The sequence below is a fragment of the Orbicella franksi genome, chromosome 11 (genome assembly GCF_964199315.1).
Source record: "Orbicella franksi chromosome 11, jaOrbFran1.1, whole genome shotgun sequence".
NCBI classification, from domain to species: domain Eukaryota; kingdom Metazoa; phylum Cnidaria; class Anthozoa; order Scleractinia; family Merulinidae; genus Orbicella; species Orbicella franksi.
The window spans coordinates 27,695,467-27,703,681 of record NC_138155.1 but is presented as its reverse complement, the minus strand read 5'-3'; the positions used below and the strand labels follow the sequence as shown (position 1 = coordinate 27,703,681).

General features: G+C 39.0%; 1 pseudogene across 1 annotated transcript; it reads left to right on the top strand.

Annotated features, from left to right (window-relative positions):
* Positions 1-276: 276 nt before the first annotated feature.
* LOC145502990 (E3 ubiquitin-protein ligase RNF113A-like) lies at positions 277-5,495 on the top strand (annotated as a pseudogene). The gene is made up of 2 exons (XR_014051409.1): positions 277-1,015; positions 2,218-5,495. The product of XR_014051409.1 is annotated as an E3 ubiquitin-protein ligase RNF113A-like (transcript).
* The last annotated feature ends 2,720 nt before the right edge of the window (positions 5,496-8,215 follow it).

Genomic DNA, 8,215 nt, shown 5'->3' with positions numbered 1-8,215 from the left:
GATCAGAAATCAGGCTTATTCCAATCATGGTACAATCTTGTGACAAACCACTTCATCATTTCCACATAGTTCTGAAACTATCATGGCACCACTCAGATGCTCTAGTCTCATTTCTCGTCATCTCACAACACTTTTAAGTGCCGTGATCAAATAAGAACAAGTGTATCTTGTAAAATCCTAAAACTATCACATAAAGTATGAATGACACACACAAACAACAACACATTTAGACATGGAAAGACAGAAACAGCTATAACACCGACATTTTGATTTCACTAGTTAACAACTCACCCACAGTCACAGTACAAAACATAAACATAAAATGGGTAACTTTACAAAATGACTGAAGTACAGCACAATTACACGCGAAGACAACCATTACAACCAAACCAACAGACACACGCTGAACGAGACGCCAGACGCAAAGAGAAATCCCGGATGATTAACACCGAGTGGATACTGGGGAGAGCGTCTACCATCGTAAAAAGACTGGACACTAGTATTTGACGAAATCAAAATGGCAGATGAGTCGGCAGAAACGAACGAAGAAATTTCGTCCAAAAAGCGTACTTGCGCTTTCTTTAAGAAGGCAAACAAGAACAGAAATGTTCGTGAGAGAAAAGTAGAAAAGTCAGACAGCGAAGATGAGGATGTCACAACGGTGATTAAGAAGGGAAAGAAGTCCATTTCCAACCCATTGTTCCAGAAGACAGAGGGATTCGATCGATTCCAAGTCAAAACACAAAGTAGAAGAGGATGAATTCGACGCTTCATTTAAATCAACGCGTTTTGCTATGCGAGCTGGTCCAGAAGACCTCGGAGCAACAGCAACTGTAGAGATTGATACAGAGTTCGATCGAGATGCACAAGCTTTGTTTGAAAAGAGTTTGTAAACCAACGAAGAGCTGAAAAACATGGAGAAAGATGATAAGCAGTATAAAGAATTAAACAATTACATGACGTTCTAGGAGAAAAAGGGAAATGCGTAAGGAAATGCTGCTAGTGGAATGGTCAGGTAACTGATTTATAACTGGTGAACTATGTCAACTATACCGTGGGCTAGACATTCAGGGGAGGGGTCAGGTTTGTTACCTCTCTTCTTGGAATGTAGTCAAACAAACACAGTGAAACCGAATTTCGACATGAAAAACATGATCCAGTTTGGAAATTTGGCTTTAGCTGAATAGACCTTTTTCGACTGGGTGGTTTGTTGCCCCATTTCAGACCATGCGATGATGCTCTTGAGAATTCTTCCTTTCAAATTTTCAGATAGTCATGTGCACATGAATAAATAATTTTAAGATGGATAAAAGAACAATTCTGTGGAGAATATCACATGGTCTGTAATGGGAAAACAAACTACCCAAGCGAAAAAGGTCAATTGGACATACCTGGGTGCAAAAATATTTGTTATAACTAAAGCCTGTTCCTCACTCATTAGTATAAAAGAAGCTTATGCGCTAGTGGGTACAGTTGGACATATGCATAAGCATAAGCATAAGAATATCAAAACCTTGCAATTGTCTTATGCTTATGTTGCTGTTATGTCCAGAGGGGACATGATTGGCATAAGTATAAGCATTAGCATAAGCAAAAGACTTTCAGCCAATCAGCGGGTGCTTTATACCTATGCTGACCTTGTCCTCACTGGGCATAACAGCGATAGGCATAGGCAGAAGGCTGATGCTTACGTTGCACCTGTTCCCACTAGCGCATATGCATTTTATGTTTATGCTTATGCTTGTGCTTATGCCTGTGTTGCAAGTGAGGACCTGGCTTAACTAACTAACTGACTGGCCAACCAACCAACTGACCGACCGACTGAACTAATAACTAAAGTTGTCACCCAAAACTTAATGAATTTTTTTTTAGGCTGTATCTGTAGATGGGATTTAAAGCTAACAAGCTTGTGGGGTCATTTTTACTACAACTAATTATTTATAAAAAATTTAGCAGTAAGAAATCTACACTAAGAATTTAAAATCATGTATATATGAATTCAAGTCTAAAGTTGACTATGAAGGAAAGTGACCAGATACCAATAGGCTGTTGCTTAGATACTTGACAATAGTTCTGTAACTTGAGAAAGCTGTGCTTGGTCACGCATGATATTTTGACAACCGGTGTAATACTTTTGTTTCAGTGTATGAGACCAAACTTTGAAGAAAATCTGTGATTTTGGAAGGAATCTCTAATTTTTTTACACTTTGCTTTTAGACAAGGACCTACCAGGTTGTCAGCTAATCTGCGTGCAACAATTCAGTGGGATTACCAACCAGACATATGCAAGGACTACAAGGAAACTGGTTTTTGCGGGTTTGGAGATAGCTGCAAATTTTTTGCATGATCGCAGTGATTACAAGCATGGATGGCAGCTGGAGCATGAACTGAAAGAAGGAAACTACAGCAAACAAGATCCACATGCATATGAAATAGACAGTGATAATGACGATGACCTTCCATTTGCCTGTTTTATTTGCCGGGAATCATTTAAGAATCCGGTTGTTACCAAGTGTAAACATTACTTTGGGGAAGCATGTGCTCTAGAACATTACAAAAAAAGCAAAAGGTGTCTGTCTTTCTGAACAAAAAAAAAAAATGATAAATAAGCGAAAAAGTATGAATATATCCACCCCATCTCGTTCTTTGAACTGGTGTGTGTAATGGACTCTAGAAAATGTCTGTTTCTCTTTATTTTTACAATGGCGAGTTAATCGTCCAAACAAAAAAATCTGCGATAGAAGAAAAGTTATAAAGTTATGAAAAAAAAAAAACAAAACAAAACTTTACTGAATCCGACATTTCGATGTTAGCTCAATAAACGTCTTGTACAACCCGCCATTGAAATGGTGGGGTTTCGAAATAACCGGGTTTCAGCAGCTTTATTTTATAAAATGTATCTATTTGTTGAAAGGGAGAGAGGGAGCCTTGTGTTCTGAAACAGCTGGAGGTCCAGCGTGAAGTGCTGATGAGGCCATCCCCTTATATTTTCGTTCAGCGTCGAATGCGTTTCCTGACATTGGGTCGGTCGGTCGGATTGAAAAAAAAACCTAAAAAAAAGAACCCAAAATCAATATGGTGGAAAATTTGGTTGATGTTATTGTAAAATTAAGACAACGTGGGACTAATTTTAGACAGCCGTTTTTCTCTATACTGTTACTTTGCTCGTTTTTCTGACTAAAAGAATTATTTAAAGTGAACAATGGTTTGACTACGTCGTTAACTTTCTTTTTTGAAAATGCCAAAAATTTGGGTCGGTCGGACGACGCCAAACGGAGAAAAAAAGAGGATGGCCTGAAAGAAATTCTGATACCTTTTTAAGCCTATGCGTTGAAATTGTACGAGTTTGTTAGCATCGCGAAGAAGACTAACGTACTAAATGTTTCCTCTATCCAGCTGGCTGTCGCCTCCTCAAAGGTTTAAATGGAAATTCTGCATCTAAATCCTCTTCACAGACACTTGGGAAACGCCAAGAAGCGGCCGACATTTTGTTAACAAGCGCATACTGCTACGCTACTCACTATCTATCACAGAATAGATAGTGTGTAGCGTAGCCAATCAGAGAACAGCATTCGCGATAGAACGCAGGTAGATTTATACTAAAACTCGATAGAAACACGGAGAACATGTTTCCTATTTCTTAAATATTACCCTTTCTATTTAGACACCCCTCTCCACCTTCCTAATGACCCTCTGTCACAAATCTGTTTCGAAGAGGATTAGTAGGCCAGGATTGGAAAATAAATAAAGGTTTATTCATTAACTGCTGCTCATAGTGAGAACTATCCCTTAACTAAACATGTATACATTCGGAAAACGTAGTGACACAGTTTATCTTGATTATTTTACGACTCGGTTTTGCACACGACGCCTGAGGAGATCTTCTGCTTTCTACCCATCGCCGATAATTGCCGTTGTATTTCTTCATCGGCCCATATTTCAACTAGACATTTGGCCTCATAATAGCCCCAATTTTGGTTCTTTTGGGCACTCGCCTCCTCTCCGCATCCATCCGCCATTTTGAACGTGTTTGGTCTGATCATGATCAGAATAATGTTTCAACCATGATTCGGGCAATGCACTGTCTGATGTGAACAATTGTCATAACAAAACATGTTTCATTCGTGATCAGACTATTCATGTTTCGGCCTAGTGTGAACACAAGTTATGTTGATTAAACAAACAATTTTGCCGAAGAAATGACGCTTTTTTAAACTGAAAGCTGATATTCGAGTTTGGAATATTTACTGATTGCGGAAAAATGGGCTGAAATTATGACTGATAGCTGAGAAATCGCAGAAAATTTAACTGAAAACGGAAATTTCCCGGGAAAGATTCCGGAAAAACCAAAAATTGTTGAATTTCCACGATTCAAAAGAATCGGGTGGGAAATTCAAATGCACCGGAAATACCCGGTCAGAAATTGTCAAAAATTTGCCTAGCAGGTTTTCCTCTTCTCTGGAAAATCAGGAAAATTCCGGTTTGCATTTCCGGAAATTTCCCGAGGTGACTGGAACAGCATTTTCCGGAACTCCAGGAAAAGAGGACAACCTAAGCGAGGTATACCAAAATTTTCGGAAATTTCTAAACGGGAATTTTAGTTTCATTTGACTTTTCCGGAATTTTCGGTTGAATAGCTTGCTTTCCCAGAAAATTCCCATACCATTTGTCTCCGTTTCAAAATTTTCAGAATTGTTGGGTTGAATGGATAGCGCCCTTTGTGTCGTTGAAGTCAGAGCATTTAAAGCCAGTTGAAAGCAGTGTAATGAAAGGAGCTAATCAGAAATCAGGACTAACCCACGAGGGTCAGCGTCATTCTGATTGACAGGTCTTCCACGTCTCTTGAATAATGTCGCTAAAAACACTTAAAGTAAGAGAAATGGCGCGTTGTCAAAGAACGTGTAGTTACTTTGCTTAAAGGAACGCTGTTTTGTACTCAAAACTTCAAAATTAGTTCCAAAAATGTTTTATTCAATAGTTGTTTACCAAGTTACAGTCAATGACGTAAGATGGAAATGCCCGTGCCAGGGAGCAAACCAATCAGAGAAGAGTATTAGCCCACGTGGTACCAGGAAGAAGTAGGCGCCGATCTGCACAAGTTGCATTCTCGACAAACATTTTCCCCTCGAAACATTTTCGTTAAGAGAAGCTCGTAACTTTTCGTTCTTCGCCAACTACAGCCAGGGAGGTAACATTTCTCAAATTAATGAAGCGAATAAAGGTAAACAGGTGAGTACCTTTGCTGTTGAAAGCTTCAAAGTGTCTACAAAATGACTTGTTCTTAGCCGGTGAACTCTGTGGAAGAAACACGTGGTTTAATTTATGCTAAAGCAAATTCAATTTGCACAGGTGAAAATGTTCTATTGATGACCTGTTATGCACAAATTGGGTATTCTTTATCAAATTCATTTAATTTTAATTTTGTTTACAGAAATTTGCAAGGAGAAATGAGGAAACATTTACCTTGAGCACATGAGAAACATTTACGCTTTTGCAGTTGCCCGCACACCGCAGTGGAAAAAGACGCTCGCATTTTGAATGGTAAGAATCACTTCACTGTAATTCTTGAAACAAAACATATGATTTAATAGCTTTTTTATCATTCTGCACAAAAATTTTAAAAAAGTTCTCTTCGTAATTCAGGAAATGAAGACAAGCAAGCTTCCCGCGCAAACTGAAGAGACAATTTTTGCTGTGGTGCAAAATAAAACTACCACGTTTCCAAAATGCTTTTTTCCCTGATCATCTTAGTCTGTGCGCTAACTATATCTTTGTTTACAGGATTTGCTGGAGGACATGAAAAATTTTTTTCCTGCGACTTCGTCAGAAACGCTGCCGTCAACATGTTTTGCAGTTGCACACATCCGTGAAGTGGAAAGACCCGGCAGTTAAAACGTTTGAAAGGTAAGTCTACTTGAAATAAAATAATTATTAATTGCCTATTTTTATCATTCGACACACAGAAAAAATTTCTTAATTCTTTTCATAACACAATAAATGCAGACAAGAAAGGTTTCCGCGTAAACCGATCAGGCAGTTTTTGACCAGACTAAACTAACATGTTTGCAAAATGTTTTATTTCTCCTGTTTCTTTGGAAATAAAAGCATCCGATTCAATTTTTAAAATATTTCATCTCTGTAAGCTCTGTCTGTGTAAAAACAAACCAGTAATTTTAAGTAAGGAAAAGGTGTCGGAACTCAATTGTATTCACAATGTTTTATTGGTGTGGGTTTCATTATGGATGTGCAGCACTTCTCCTAAGCTGCTATTGATCTATTGTAGCAGCTGTTATTGTTTTGGTCTAGAGGCACTGTAGTGGTGGATCTAGGGGATGGGCCTGGGGGACCTGCACCCCCTTATTTTGGGTAAGAAAAGAAAAAATCACAGAGGGAAGAAAAGCTGGCAGGGCAAGCAAAACAAAACTGCCTACCCCTTTAGCTCAAGTTCTGGAGCTGTCACTGCATTGTTTATTGTTTGTTCTATTGTTCCCTTAAAGAATATCAAACCAGTCATGTGAGACCTTACAAGAGCTGCTTCATGACTCTTTCATTATCAGAATTTGAGATGACAATATTAAGGGATGGACTGGTTGACTTTTGAGGGCAAGCTGGTTGATTTTTTTAAAAAATTCAAGCACATTCAGTGAGTTGAAAAAAGCATATTATACCAAGGAAAAATATCGTGCATACACACATCCTGAGAAAAGTTTTCTAGTTCATGTTACCAAATCACCCACAACCCCCTCAAAAGTCAAATGGTTCACCCGAAAACAGTGGCAGATCCAGAGCTTGAGCTAAGGGGGGGGCGGGAGGTTGTTTTTGTTGCCCTGCTGGCTTTTCTTCTTTCTGTGATTTTTTCTTTTTTTACCCAAAATAAGGGGGGCCTGCCCCCCCCTAGATCCACCACTGCTAAAGCAAATTATTTAAACTGGTATAAGAAACATATTTTATGAAGTACACACTTTCTCTCGTGACGACCTTCATATTCATATACCTTTTTTCATTTTTCTTAGTTCCTGATGAGCAGACTGTAACTGGTTGTATCTTCAGCTTTACCAATACAAGATATCAGCTCCATCCGATAAAGACAAGATCTGACTCGGACCCGATCAACACGAATGGGGACATTGTAAGATGCAGAAGTAATGGTAGGGTTGGGAAGAAGAGAAATCTTCTCTTTCCTCCTTCCCATTATCTACTGCTAACTACAATTTACTCAGACGAGAAGAGTGGCAATGAGTCAGAAAGAAGATTCTGAAGGAAGACTTGAATACAATGTTGGTTGGTGAAATTACTTGTGGGTTGGGTGGGGAGGGTTAAATAGAGCTCTGGTTGAACCTTTAATCAAATTTCGGCTAGAAGTCAATTTGCTTCTGATTCGGCTTAACTTAAGGTAGCTAATGTAGTTAGATTAGTTAGCTGGGCCCAAGGTTTGGGATGGCTCCTCCCCCCAGGTTTTTCCATTGGGTTTCTTTTCAGGCTTTTCGGCTTTTCAAGTTTTGGCTCTACTTCACATTACTTTGGCTCAGCTTTGACCATACTTCAACACTGCATCTGCTTTATTTCAGCACTACCGCGGCTCTACTTCGGCTCTGCTTCGGCTCTGCTTCGGCTCTACTTCGGCTCAACTTTGGCTCTACTTCGGCTTTGCTGCATCTCCCTGCTTAGTTGCGCAGTACAATGAAACTAATTGATATGTACAAGTTTCACTCAATGGCAGTGAATCTAAGCTCTGTGATTGAGTGAAACTATTTCGACCAAAATCATGTCTTAAAACTGTTTCTGAAAATCATTTTGGCACTGAAGGTTCAACCAGACATTTACTTAAATGTAGGTTACTGGAGAATTCAGCCTTTGAACTGTTAGTGGTTTATCTCCAGTTGTAGCCATTAAGGCTTGGGCAAATGAGCAGTTAGAAGGGACTAGACACACACCTTTGCTAGGATCATTCACAAAAACACTTAAACCAATTGTCTGATGTCATATTTTGGCAGTTTGATGGTTGCCAGTCAAAATTTTGGACCATTATTTGTGTTTTCATTTTGTTTTAATATCTGTGTTCATTTGTTTGCTAAATTTTCAGAAAGTCAGTAATTTTTCCAGAGTGCTTTGCAAGCTCTCAGTTTCAACACTGGCCCACATGTTTGTTTTCATTTCAAACTCTTAAGCCAATTGTCTGTCATGACAGCTTGTCAGCTGTTGCCAAATTTTTTGA